Consider the following 14845-nt stretch of genomic DNA (forward strand, 5'->3'; position numbering starts at 1 on the left):
CCAATTGAAGATGTTCCCTTGCATCGCAGGGGCGTTGGACTAAGTGACCCTTAAATGTCCATTCCAGCCCAAACTGTGCTATGATTTTATGGTTCTATGATGTTTTGCATTTCACCTTGGTTTGTGAGTTGAAGCATTAACTCTGGGCTGCACAGAGGGTGGGTAGGGCAGGATCTTGCTGGCCAGGTCCTGCCCTACAGCCAGAATCTCTGCCTTTCCTGCACCAGGCAAGGAACTAATAGCCCTTGGCAAGGCTGAAATGGGGTCCCGGGTCATGGGCAGGAGTTGGCGGAGGCCCCAGGAAAGAGTGGACATAACCAGGAAAGCTTCTGAATAACCTCAGGACCCTGACACTTTAGGGCAAATTCTGTTTGTTTTCTTTATTTCGCATGTAATCATCATGACCTACAGTGGTCTGAGTACAGGCAGTCTATGAAATGAGTAGGACTTTCTGGTTTTGACTCAGCAATAAAACCAGAAGGATCTGCATGAACAACTACAACTGTCTTGAGGAGGATGTCAAAAGTTGAGAACTGGTTCTTCAGTAATATTTGGAAGATGATATTTTCATGTCAAATTACTTGTGTCTTTTCTTTCAACTGAACATAATTTGTTATGATTGAAGATTATTTTCTCATTATTTTCCTGTTTTTTCCCCCCCTGCTGCCTATTACTAATACATGTGTTGTATCTGTTCACAATCAGATCATAATTTTACTGTTTACAGTAGTTAATAATAATCAGTTACTTTTCAGAAATTGAGTGTTTGGGTCAGCAATGTGTAAATCAGTGATGCTGTAAGGATGGCACAGTGATGAAGAGCTCTTTTTTCATATTCATTCCATAATCAAATGTGCCTCGAAGTGTCTTTCGAAGTTTGTTCATTCTTATTTGCATTCACTTAATTTTTGCATAGATAAAAACCTCAGCAGAATGAATAAATATATCATTTGACATCAACAGCATGGGGAAGCATATTAAGGCAACATGAAGAATGAGTCATGAATTAGTCAATTGCGAATGTGGCCTTTTGCAGTTTCTTACACTACAAGAATAGCAGTGATGTGATAGTTCCTGAGACCACAAATAGAATTCCTTTTCTTCCAAGTGTCACTTGCCAGATGACCTTTAAAGTTGTATTTGGAGTCAGATGGATTCTTTCCTGAATCTGGCAGAAATGGTTCTCTCTGCTAATGATGTAGAGCAGACTTCAGTAGTGATAGATAACAAAAAGGGTTGGAACCTGAGGGCAGCTTTCGAATTGTCTACATCTTGCCAACTACTCTCTCCATTTTGGACTTGGACTAGGAGCCTTCTGTTCAAATATTAATTGTTGAAAGACCCTCCAGCAGTGGTGTTTCCACTGATAGTGTCATTGCCTTGTGATAGGCAAAAATGGTCTTGTGAAAAATGTGAGGATACTTAGGGTAAAATTAATATTTTGTAGCAGATAAAATTTGTTAAATTTTATTTCTTCAATGGCAATCTTGCTGAGCACAGAAATACTTCACTCTGAAAATAGCTGATGGAAGATGATCTGTAAGACATAAGAGATCAATTTGGCCTTTAGAGGAACGATTTAAATCAAGTGCATTTAGTTCATCAGAGCACAGAGGAATCAGTGTACACTACTCCTGAGAGCATGTATTAACAGAAGAAGAGGGTGTAGGAAACCATGGAGAATTGCTGTGAGAACTGCTTCAAGTATTGGATGACTTCCCATGCTGAAGATGAGCAGCAGTCGGGTAAACTCCAAACTTAAAAGGCACAAATTTTTCAGGCAGGGTCCTCTTCAGAAAACACTTAGCTTGAGTGCTGAATGCCTTCACTGGTTGTGATAAGTTTCTAGGCTCAGTGTCAATACTAAAAGGCTTGAGGATAACAACAATTATCACAGTAAATACAACCAGTTGCAATCAGATCCCATCTCCCAGCTTGCATTTAAAATGATGAAAGCTGGAAGTACATGTAGGTTTAAGCTCATATCTGTTCATGACCCTGAAAGCTGGACAGAAAGCTGCTGGATCTGCTTGCAGCCTGTCTGTATGTAGTACAGGTCTCCCCTGCAGGCGCATATTCAAAGGCTAGGACTCCTATCTTCATGGTGACACACAGTTTTCTTTCTTTAAAACTCAGCTGCAGACATTTCCATGCTTCACAAATGTTTGGGAATGCTAATTAGCTTCAGAGTCAACATGACAAGACCAAACTGATTAGTGGGGAAGACAGCATGAAGCACAGACAGGTGCAGCAATTCTCCTTCTCCTAATTATGGCTTTTGCTCAAGGTTTGTAGTTATCATCGAGACAGCCAATACCCTTTAAGTCTCAGGTACTGGATATATATATATCGTATTTGTATCCAGCCATACCTCCAAAATGGACCTCAGCATAGTGATCCATGACTGTCATTCCAATGATTCATAGTTGCTTTAATCAGATTATCCCAAGTCAATTCAAAAAGTTTCAGCTTAGGACTAATACTGCTATCTGTTCATTAGTAGGGTATTTCAGTGGTACTCCAAGGTGTCTGCTGCTCCTACAATTATTGAAAACCTTCAAAGTACATTCAAATTAGGACAGGAACTGAGAACACAGTGACTCTGTTACTGACTGAACTGTCTTAGGCAAATAGTTATAAATCCTCCATGCAAAGTTAACCATAACTGGTATACTGTGAAGTTTATTTGTATTTTAAATACGAAGTAAATTCAATTTGAAATGTTCCTATAAAAGCCAAAGGGTTTTCTCTTGTAGTAGATATCATCTTCCACCAGTGGACTGTTTCCAGAGCTGAAGTCCCAGCTAATGAATGAAAAGATATTCTCAGTTATAAGACACCATTTCAGAAATGTTTCCTCTAGGAAAGGTTTGACAGCATCTGAAAGATGCACACATTCACTTGAAGAAACTCCATTCTGCACATATCTGAATATAGTTAGTTAAGAGCCATATTGATGTATCCTTTGCTTACCAAGCCAGTCTGACATTTCCTCACTTTTTGTTTTTCCTCCCTTATTGTTCCTAGTTTAAAGCTCTCTTCACCAGGTGGGCCAGCCTCTTGTTAAACAGGGGTTTGTCTCACTTGGTCAGATGGTTTCCATCTCTTCCCAGCAGTCCTTGATTCTCAGGCGAGGAGATGAGACCCTCCATCCCCCATGGCAGGGAACATCTCACTGCTATCACTCACCTTTTTGCTGCTGCACAGCTCAGTCGCAGCCAGCTCTGATTCTTCATTGGACATGTGTCTCAGCCCCTCGTCTTCCACTGGGGCACAGAATCTATTCTGTAGTTGCAAATCTGTAGGTGGAGGAGAAGATTTCCTGCTGTTGCCAGAACTCACAAGCTTCCAGTCTGACATTGAAATGAAGTCTCTATTTCACACCCCAGTAAGCACAGACTCCAGCTGCTTGTCCTTTAGTACACAAAACCTGTCTGAAAGTTTCTTAACCTAAGGAAATTCAGACACATTTCTTAAGTCCCTGCAGAAGTGTTAAAGTATGTGACTGTCCCAGAGGAGACCGTAACCCAAGACATCTCAACTGTCAGGATGCTCATTATATGAGCATTATGCTTATATTTACTTTTTTTTCTTACCCAAGATACTCATGAATTTTCAGATACAGTGAAACAGCTTCAGTAGAGGGGTTGGAGAGTGGGTTACAGATACTACTGTGCCTGATGTTTTCTATCAACTAATTCTGTAAGTCAGCTCACTGTTACTTGGTCCCACTCCATCATGCCTCTCTGTGACCTGGTGAAGATCCTAGGCACGTAACACTGTATTTCAGTCTCCACTCATGTTCATGTACCTGATACTGAGCTGTGGAAATGCTCTGCTTTGCAACATCCAAGTACCTGTCTGGTTATAGTACTTTGGCCTTACATCGGTGAGGTGAGTAAAGTTATATTGATAGCAGAGAGTCTGACAAGTTTAAATAATCATTTTTGCAAAGTTTCTGTTTGACTCTTCTTTGCTGCCTTCAGTAATGAAACAGCAGATGACAGTCAAGGGGCAAGTAGCATATTCACAGAGTATGGTCACATCACAGTAAACACTATCTGTGATTGAACACTCGAGTAATTGCAGTGTGTAGCAAAATTTGTACTGGCAATCTGATAGCCCAATTATCTCAGCCAGCACCAGGGATGCGCTTGCTGCTTAAATAACCTGAAAAGTAGCCTACAAGTGATGTTTATTAGCACAAAAATCATAGATGGATGAATAAAATGAACACATTATATTGGGACATAAGGAAAAACAGATTAAAAGCAAAAAAACCCAAACCTGACATTCTTTAATTTGGGCAGGATCTATAACTTTTACCCAAGAAAAAAAGCTTGCCATCTAGCACTGACATATATTTCTCTCAGAAAAAAAAAAAAAAATAATAATAATAATAAGCAAGGCGGATTGGGCTAGTGTAGATTTTCTCTTCACACTTTCAGGAGAACTGCACAATTTGTCTGGAAACCAGTCTTACTAATGCAACTTCTAATTACAGTTTGCAGAGTCACAACAACAGTCTTCCCATTCTTCCCTTGGTTAAAACTACTTTGTTTCAAAAGTTTTAATGTATGGCTAGTCATTTTCTTGAATAAATTAAACTCCAGCTGTCATTTTCTGAGCTATTTTTGTTCCTCAATAGAATCAGGATTTTAACTGTTTAATGAAGCATATTACAACTTTAAAATGTTTTTTACTTTGCTTTTTACACTGAAGAAAGGTAATGCTCCACCAAAGCTGGGCATACCAGCCATTTTCACCCTGCAGAAGCATGATTGTTCTGCTTTTGGGAAGAATTAACTGAAACTGTGGGAATTATTTCCCAAAATCCAAACAACGGTCTGTCAGCTGCCCCAGGAAGGTAAAAAAGTTTTAGTTAACACTCTTTTGATGACACTATGTGTGTTTGAGGAGATGGTTAGAAACATTACAGAAAATTTCTCATCACAGTTGTTAAACACGGAGGAACTTCCTAGGCTGAGTGCTGACAGCTAAAATTGGAGGTCCAGGATATCAAACAAAGATGTCAGACTTTGATGTTGACAAATGAGGGGACTGCATGGTTTTGAAAATAAGTAGGACCATATAAAGCAATACTAAATTCATATTTTATTTCTCCAGAAACAGCCTCCAGAAAAAAAAAAAAAAAAAGGCACAATTGTTTTTATTGGTGCAGTTTACTTCCCCTAAATATAACTGCGAAGTTCAGGATGGTTGAACTCTTACCTTTATTACTTCAGGTCTATCTAATTATCCTGAGGACTCACGCTGAAAATGTTCTATTGAAAGTATTCTTAGTATTTTCTACGAACAGATATTTTGGATTTTACCAGCCTTTAGAATCAATTCTGTTCTGATTCTATTACCCAGAATTTGACGGTCCTAGCGACAAGTGCAATGTACTTAATGCTTAGCTTATGTATAACACCCTTCAGTAAATTATTTCTTTCTAAAAGGGAAAACTGTGCTTTTCCAGATTTTCAACAGGCAATACAAAGTTCCTGCTCTGCAGACCATTATGTATAGTGTCTTGAAAAAATCTCTGTTAGGCTTTCCTATTTGAAAATCAATGATACAAAGACAAATCATTACAATACACATTATAACAAAATCCCCAAAGGATAGTGGGAAATTGTGGGTTGCTTTCATTTTATTTATTTCAATCATGATGCCTCCATCACAATGCAAATAGCTCTCACATGAGGAAGTTAAGTGTATCTTTAAAAGTTTTTTAAAAAGAAACAAAAATTACTCTTTTTACTATATATAAAGGCGACATTCACGAAATTTCATTCCTTCTCAACATTCTTGCTAAATAAACCTCATGTTAGACTTAGGTTTTCAGTTCTCAAATAGAACTCTCAAAGAGAAGTAATCTTCAATTCTGTAAAAATATTAACAGAACTTTTCAATAACCAAGTTTTTTTTTGTTATAGTGGAGTTCCTTTCCCAGGTAAGTTTCCTAATTACCAGTGCCTTATACCAATTATTTCACTTAAGAATTCAGAATGTACATGGACTTTGTTTAGTGTTTCATCTACTATGTGTGAAAGCTTTATAAATTCATACAGCTGCTGTGTAAATCAGGGGCTATAATACATCAATCAGTTTTATATTGGAGCATAGCATTGATAAGTGATTTGGGGAAGAATAAACTAGGGTGAATTTTACTTTAAAGGCAGTGCAAATACAAATGGCACTGTTTGTGTGGTGGAGTGTAATGTTACAGGGTAAGGGATTGATCCTGTCAAACTGCAACTTCTCTGCACACCTACTGGCAACAGTGAAAAAATGTGTATATTCATTACTTGACAAAGTTACACCTGAAATCCTCATCTTGTTTCTTCTTTATTACTCCCTTCAGAAACAATCAGGCTGATGTGAAATTATTATGAGCCTTCAGAAATATTTTTTTTTTTCCAATTCGGTGATATAACTTAGAAATTGATAAGAACATATTTAATACTAAACTAAACCAAAAGTTCATCTCTGTCCTGTGGCAAAGTCCTGTAGCAGATATTTAATGATTGTATAAGAACACCCCATGCAATATGTATTAATTCGCTAGCACTCTCCCAGCCTCCAGTAATTTGAAATTTATTAATACCTTAAGTCAGAGATGATATCCTCACACTTAATAATCCTTTCCAGACTTTAGTTACACAGTCTAGTTACTTTGTGGTATAAATAAAATTTAGCAACAATACAATCCTGAGTGGAATAATTAAACAGTTTTAAAATATTTTATCACCTCACCCTTTACATTTTTCAAAGTCTTTTGAAAGATTTTCATCTGTGTTATTAACATCAATAATCTGGAATATGCTTATAAGAATTATGTAAAGTATATATTTTTTTTACAGATTTGTTTATGTTTCATTCCTACTTTCAGTACCTATACAAAACTTACCCTTTATTCATACATGGATTGGAAGAGTGGTGGTTTGAAAGTGTTCAAGGAAAGGTTCTAGAACGACATAGTACAAAAATGGAAAATAATAGTCTTACAGTAATTAATTATTTTCAGTGTAAAATCAAAAATCAAAGACATTTTCATAGTGACAATTTAGCTTCATATAAACCATGGGGAAATCGTTAATGTGAACATATCCCCAGCAGCACTTACATTCTTACAGGTTTGCAGTTTATCACCTCAGACATCAGAAACTGAATAGAGTCTTTTGCAGTCACAGGTTTACAACCATGACCTGATCAACATCTCTGGGATGTCCAAAACGAAATAAAAAGTTCCGGTTTAGCACATGTATTATCTTAATTTTTTTTTCATCATCTTTTTCTCCAAAGCTGCTGCTGAAAGTGTACAGACCTTCCTATTCAGGAAGAACAAGTGACTGTGCTGTCAACCTTTCCTTCTGGTTACATATCCATGATACTGGCTGTGCAAATATGATAGCTGAAGTTGTTTCAGTGTGATACTGTAAATTCACATACCATTCATGTTAATATAAAATTTATAAATATTCTGAGACCATAAGTACACTGGCTTGATCATTAAACGATGTTTTTCCCCCCTGCTTGGCTTCTATTAACAATTCATTCTCCACCACAAAGAAAAATGCAGAATTTGAAAAAGGTGGAATTACAATAGAGTTTAAATCCGTAGTTAGATTCTAATATCTTTATAACAGAGGTGAGCTTTCAGCAGCCCATCTTCCTCATGGATCACATCCAAACACTGCCAGTGTTCTAAGCCCTGAAAATTAATAATATTAATCCACTGAAAAGAAGTCATTTCCCGGAATGAATCTCTCTGTTGTGTTTAAGCCTCTTGCCTAGTTAAATGCTTGATAACACTTCTAAAAATTGACCTTTCAGGATAGCTTCTGATCACAAAAAGAACATTAGTTTATTTTTATCTCTTCTTGGTTATGTAGGGCAATTAGCACAAAGTCTTGGCAGACAGTTCTCCCTTTCATAGTGATTGTTAAAAGGGTATCATGGGAATATAACCAAGCTTTTACAACACATGCATGATGCAAAAAGCCAGTTCACCACATACAGCAGTAAGAAAGCATTTATCACCAAAGCTGTCTGGAAAATGTTCAGCAGCCACCTGCCAATTAGGGAATAATACGGTGTTCATCTGCAGCAGAGAACATCTATTTAGCTGGCAAGCAGGCATACAGCAGAGGCAGCTCACAGGTACTTTGGTGGTTAGCGGGGCAGTTAGCTCAGCTGGGGACATGAAAGAGCCCCAAAAACTGTTCCATGCAGCGTGGAACTGTGTGACTGTGGTGGTGACAAGCTACAGGGCTTTGTCTCCATGACTGGCAGGGAAAAGCTTCCCCAGGAAACTGAAGTCCTTGTCCCTGGTGGAGGCAGAGGAGGCAGACTGCCTCACAGGAGTGGTGCCACTCCCTGGGGCTAGAGCTGCTGGTGGCCTCACCTGTGGGAGCTGTCTTGTGGTTGAGGCGCTAAGTGACCAGGTACAGGAGCTGTGGGGAGAGGTGAGCAGACTGAATAGCACCGGGAAGAATGAAGAGGTGACTACAAGGACTTCACAGTGACATTGCAGAGCTACGTGGTGCAAATAAGGAGGGTCAGAGACAGCTTAGCTGTGGATGGAGACTCCTAAGAAGCTGGAAGCTTGCGACTTCTTACATCAGGAAGAAGGGTTCTTCTCTGCCCTCAGACTGCAATTTACAGAGTCAGTACAGTGCCTTAATAGCCAAGGAAGGGGAGCAAGTTCCCTTGGCAGAATTCAAAGCCAGTTGAGGCTAAATCACACATTAGCATCAAGAAGACTGGATAAGTGATGAAAGTTAGGGTGGGGAGGTGCTGATCAGAGTTGCTGTCATGAGATTCTTACCACTTGCTGTCAGCCTAGATCAAGGATTTTGCAGAGAGACTCGTGACACTCTTTTATACCTCAAATGTTCTCTCTCACTGTTCATCCATATGGTCACCAATGACACTACAAAGCAAGACATGGAAAGAGTCAACGAGGGACTGCAGATTTCTGTGGCAAGAGGTAGAAGACATGACAGTACAGGTGCTGCTCTCCTCAATTGTACAGGTGTCTGGGAAACATTTCCACAAGTTAACAGCTGGCTGTATAACTGTTGCTGTATTTAGTGCTTTGGCTTTTATACCTATGGTCACCTCTTTGGTATATGGACTGTTAGCAAGAGATAGCATTCCTGGAGTAGGAGATCCCCAGGCCCAAAAATTTTTCTGGACAATTTTCTGATCAAATTCCAGCTCAAAACTCCAGACTCGACAACAGTTTGGCCTTTACAATACTTATCATAATTCTTTGTGATACACAGGAAACCCAGTTTCAAATCACTCCTGATCTACCTCATATACCTACATTCTATAAAATTACCTCTGGATGAAGAGTTAGCATTTGCTTCCTCAGGGTTATTTGTTGTTGGTACAAAACATAACAATTTAAGCGGGAGAAATCAAGAAGAAAATAAATACTGAGGCTAATCTTGTGATTACTGCCCACAATTAGGACAAGAGAGAACCAGTCTGTCTCAGGACCTCAATTATTTATTCAAAATGGAACAGGTCAAACAAGAACACTTGAAAAATCCTGGGTATTTTGAATCCCTTTTCTCTCTCTGAATATTATCCTCCCCTTTTCCCTAGTCCATGTTCTTTCTTCTCCCAAAATTATATACCTGCCCCAAAAGATTCTGATCTGTGAAAATGCAGATCATAAGAATTCTGAGCATTTAAAAAAAAATTCCATCTCAGAAAAAAGCCTGATATAACTGAAAAACAACATGCATAGATGTCTCTTATATTTTAAAATATAGTAATACTAGTGCAGAAGCGAACTATGAAGACATAGAAAGTTTTAGAAAATGGCAAATGCTGATCTAGCTAATTAGATACAAACACTAAAATACCTTCTGCAAAGCACAGGTGAAAGTAAACATGGGTAATTACTATATTTTGTTTCCCATCCCTGTAGCTATAAAATATGTGCCATTGGTACCATGAAATTGGAAAAGAAACTTATGTTCTAAATCAAAGAAACAGGGCTTGGTCTAAACTCCACTATTTAGAAGACATAGTATCACAAACATCGTTAATGTTCTTTGACAATGTTCACAACCATTAGAAAATTGAAGTCATAATGAAACTGCAGCTAACTTGCAATCTTCTGGCCCTAGGATGTACATTGTTGATGTGTGTATTCTGGAAGCCCCATCTGTTAGGAGCCAGGCTTTATATACTGAATAATTACTAAATTCCAAGGAGACCAGGTGGCAGGACAAATTAATTTGGAAAGAAATAGAAAACTCATGAGGGAGGGAGCAGAAATATTGTAGGAGAGAGTTAATTCAGTATTTTCTGAACGTACTGAATGAGGACAGAATAAAGAGAGGAAGAAAATATGCAACAAAATGAAGAGGGGAAGCGGGAAGGTAGGAAAAGAAGGGATACTTTTATATCAAGAGGTATCTTTGGAAATATTTCTTGGACTACAAGAAATGAGAATGTAAGGGAGATTAAAAAACCTCAAGATATCATCATGAAAATGTCTATTCCAGAATATTTATGCTCTCAAAAATTACTCGATCATATATTTGTATATTCAATTCAAAATTCCATATGTAAACCAAAACAAATTTAATCTTCCTCTTTATGACCTGTTGAAAATAGTTGCAAAGTGAAGAGAGGAGAGGAAAGGAAGAAAGCTAGAAGTATTTTACCTTCCCAGTCTAAGTAGCATATTCCCAGTTTTCCATGTGAGAAACACGCACAGAAAACTAACCAGATCAATACTAACACCACAACTGCTACTACAAACATGGAAAGCCCTCTGTGCAAGAAATCTCTGGCAAGAACAGAGGGAACCCTAAAGCTGCATTAAGATTTCTTTAAAGAGCAGCTGGTATCCCATACAGTTCTGCTGTCTTAGTCCTCACATGCTCTCATTGTCAGCAGTAAATGAGACAGAGGAGTTAGTTTAAACTGATTTCATTAAAATTTTGATTACTGTGGTAGTCTTTTGGCTATACATATATACAGTAATCAAGCAGATTGCCTAAATCATAGAAATATTTTGGTTGGAAGAGACCCTCAGGATCATCAAGTCCAACCATAACCTGACTCTAGCACTAAACCATGTACCTAAGAACCTCATCTAAATGCCTTTTAAACACCTCCAGGGACGGCGACTCCAACACTTCCCTGGGCAGCCTGTTCCAATGCCTGACAACCCTTTCCGTGAAGAATTTTTTCCTAATATCCAATCTAAACCTCCCCTGGCACAACTTGAGGCCATTTTCTCATCCTATTGGAAGTATTAATAAATCTGTAATATATTAATAAATCTGTAATATATTGGTATAACAAGTGAAGAGGCCTATGACACCTATAAATTACAGGTACACTACTCAAAATATAATTAATATTAACTTGCCTTGAATCCAAACATAGGCATACAAAAATTGTGAAATCAACAACAGCAAAAAAGAACTTTTAACACTGTGACTTCATAGCAAACAACCATACTTAGGTTATAATTTTTTACCTAAGTATGTCAGCAGTGTGACCACCAAAAGGGAAAAGAAAGCAGTATGTAGGAGGCACATAACAAGATTAATAGTATCAAGAGTAGAAGAGACTTTTTGGGAAGCAGGCAAAGGTGTCTCAGTCCTGATCACTGGTGACCAAGTCCATCAAGGACAGTAGCCTTCAAGCTAATTGTACAGCATCAGCTCCATAGCTAATTCAGGGTATAACTCTCAAAAAGACTAACAGTTTTGTGGATGTAGTGATGTTGTAATCATGTGGCATAACAACTAGCAATGAGAATGAAGTGTGTCATTAATGAAATAATTGAGAAAATTTGGTTTTTGCCATTCAGAACACCAGAATTTGCCACCATACAGCATTTCTAGAAGAGGGAAAACATATACACATAAATACTATTTTTCCTAGATTTTTACTGGTTTTAGCTCAGGAGATTTCCTGAGTGTCTGATTGCTTGTTCACTTTGTAACTCCCCAAAGAAGTCTTTTCTAACTGCTTGTCTAATCTGCCCCTGAACACAAATAAACTTTCAGCATAGACAACATCCTTTAACAAGGAGTTTCACAAAATTAGTGCTCATGACATGATCAAGCTCCTATTTTGTTTTAGAAAATCCTAAGGGCTTAATCTGTTAGCCCCTAATTCTTGTATTGGAAAAGACAGTGAATAATCAGATCCCTTAAGTCTTGTCTTTTCATGTACAGGAGTCCCAGGCTGCTCAGTTGTTCTGTATATTTTTCATCAACCATGTTGCTCTCTCTGAACTGTTTGCAGTTCTGATATATCCCCTTTGAGACCAAGGACCCAGAACTTCCTTCTTTTTAAATCTTAAGAGTATGTTCCTAACTAGGTGCTACCTGTAAGAGGGGAAATAGTACAAAGAGAGGAATAAGACTGACAAGGAGAGACTAACCAACCAACGAATACTACAACATAGCGTAAACCAGGGACATCCCCACATCTGAAAAACTGTTCAGTAGTTGTCATAGCAGATCATAAAACATCTCTGGTTTTTTATTTTAATGTCTAGAGCCTAACAAGATCCAAAATAAGTAATATATCTATACTCATATCTATATTTCAGGTAATTTTTAAATGCTATCAGCTCATAACTAACCAGTGCTGAGTTAACTATTTCTCCTGTGCCTAAATTATCCTATCGTGTTCTTTGGGCTGTTTCTTGCGTTTTTGTTAAATGTGTCTGGAACAGATCACCACCAGATATAGGATATTAGAATAGATGGACAGCAAGTCAATGAGACGTGACATCTCAAAAATGGGTATGCAAGTGCTGCAGGATGGCACATTTATTTATGCCTTCAGAAACTTCAGTTAATTAGAGGCACTTTAGAAAATGAACCAGTCTATACTAACTGCATTTTGCCTTCCTGCATCTCAAAGTAAATTTCTGTCTCTAAATAATTTTATATAACTTTTATTCAGAATTGATGGAATATTAAAAAATAATCTTAGAAAATATGGGAAATAACATGCTGTTGGAGGTTAATGTATATCACAGTTCTAGATAGTTTTCCTGTCACAGCCTGAAGCCTAGTCAAATGAAATCTTTCAAGAAGAGAATAAGAATGAACATATAGGGCAAAAGTTGAGGCACATTTTACCTGCCAGGAAAACATGAAAAGCTGACAATCAAAGATAAAAGTCATTGTTTCAACTTATGCTTTCAGCGTAACTTTTGAAAATAGTTATGGCGTTACTAACCAGATAATCCACCTTTGAAATCACGATTTTGAGCAATACACAGGCTATTTAAAATTCCTTACTTCATTGCTAACATTAGTAGTAGCTGCATTTAGAGGCTTGAGCTAATGTGAGGAACTGCAAAACTTACGTGCACTCTGCTTGCCTTTTTGAGGCAAAAGCAGACATTCAGTAGAAGCCCAGGATATATTTACCATGCTTTTACAGGGAGGCTTATTCGTTGCATATGAAGCAATTAAAAAAAAAAGTTAGAACTATTAAAGTAATACAAATTGTAATTGACTATGTAGCAAAGGATGATATTTATTGTTTTGCTGAAATTGACTCACCTGACTTGTGCTTATTCTTTTAAATTACAAGTCTGAATTCAATTTGAGAATTCTGCAAAGGGTCTACTGTAAAAATCTGAAATTAATACTTTACATCACAGTCAACACTATGTTATAAACAGAACAGAAAGTTCTGAAATAGGAAAATTACATTGAAAAAATAAATAATGTAGGAAAATAATGCAAGGGAAGATTTATAAAAACTGAGGAGATTAAAAATTTAAAGGCATGAAAACAAAACTGAAGAGGTCAAAAAGCATTTCAAGCAGTTAATATTTTTCTGAATTAAGAAACCAGAACGTTTGCCTCTGAGTTGAGCTCCTTCCAATCAGGTAATGCCAACTTTGGAAAGTAATTCACATTTTTATACAGCTATATGTTATATTATGTACTCAGGTAGTTATGTATATATATAGCACACACAGACACATATTTTAAATGCAGATCGAACACCAATTCAGGCTCTTGCTGACAAATGACTACTATAGTAATTTTTGCTACATTTCATATTCCCTTTGCCCATAAGTGTTGAATATTTTTCCATTAGTGGAGGTCACCCTGTGTTAAAGGCCTTTTATATAACAATTTTCCTGGAATAATCCGATGTTTTCATGTTATATCATAGGAGATTTTTTCCAGAATGTTTAATTTCCTTCAGCAAAACAAACAAAAAATAAATTATTCTGACCTTATTTGTAATGTCCTTGTTGAAACAAGACTAGAGCATTCACTCTCAACAAGTGTTATTATCCTTTTGGATTAAATGAGCGTAAAAGTTCTGAGAAGCCTAACAATAGAAACACTTCCAATAACGATAACAAAAAATTGATATAAAAGGAATGAGAGACATTAAAGAATGAGAAGGTGATTTTATTTGAAATAAAATATATGTCGCTCATTCCCATGATTTTGTCCACATACTCACAATCACCAAGTGTTCTGTCCCGAATTCAGACACAAAAATGTACACGTCAAGGTGGTCAAAGGACATCCCTGTTTTTAAAGTTCCTTTTTGTTTTGGAAACCCTGAAAAGCTGCAAGCAGATTTGCTGCTAGTCTAGATGCCAACAATACCTTCCATTCTTACAACCCTTCTGCCATTCGTATTGTCATCCTGAGAGAACGACAGATTGATCATTCTGTCATTCAGTGCCCTGACATTCATACTAGTCTTAACATTTCATTGGATATTATCTGTGACAAAAGTCGCTCTAATGACTATTCAGCAAAGCTAGCCCATGGATCTAGAATGGCAGGTTCTTGTTCATCCA

This window comes from Caloenas nicobarica, chromosome 1 (assembly GCF_036013445.1).
Source record: "Caloenas nicobarica isolate bCalNic1 chromosome 1, bCalNic1.hap1, whole genome shotgun sequence".
NCBI lineage: Eukaryota > Metazoa > Chordata > Aves > Columbiformes > Columbidae > Caloenas > Caloenas nicobarica.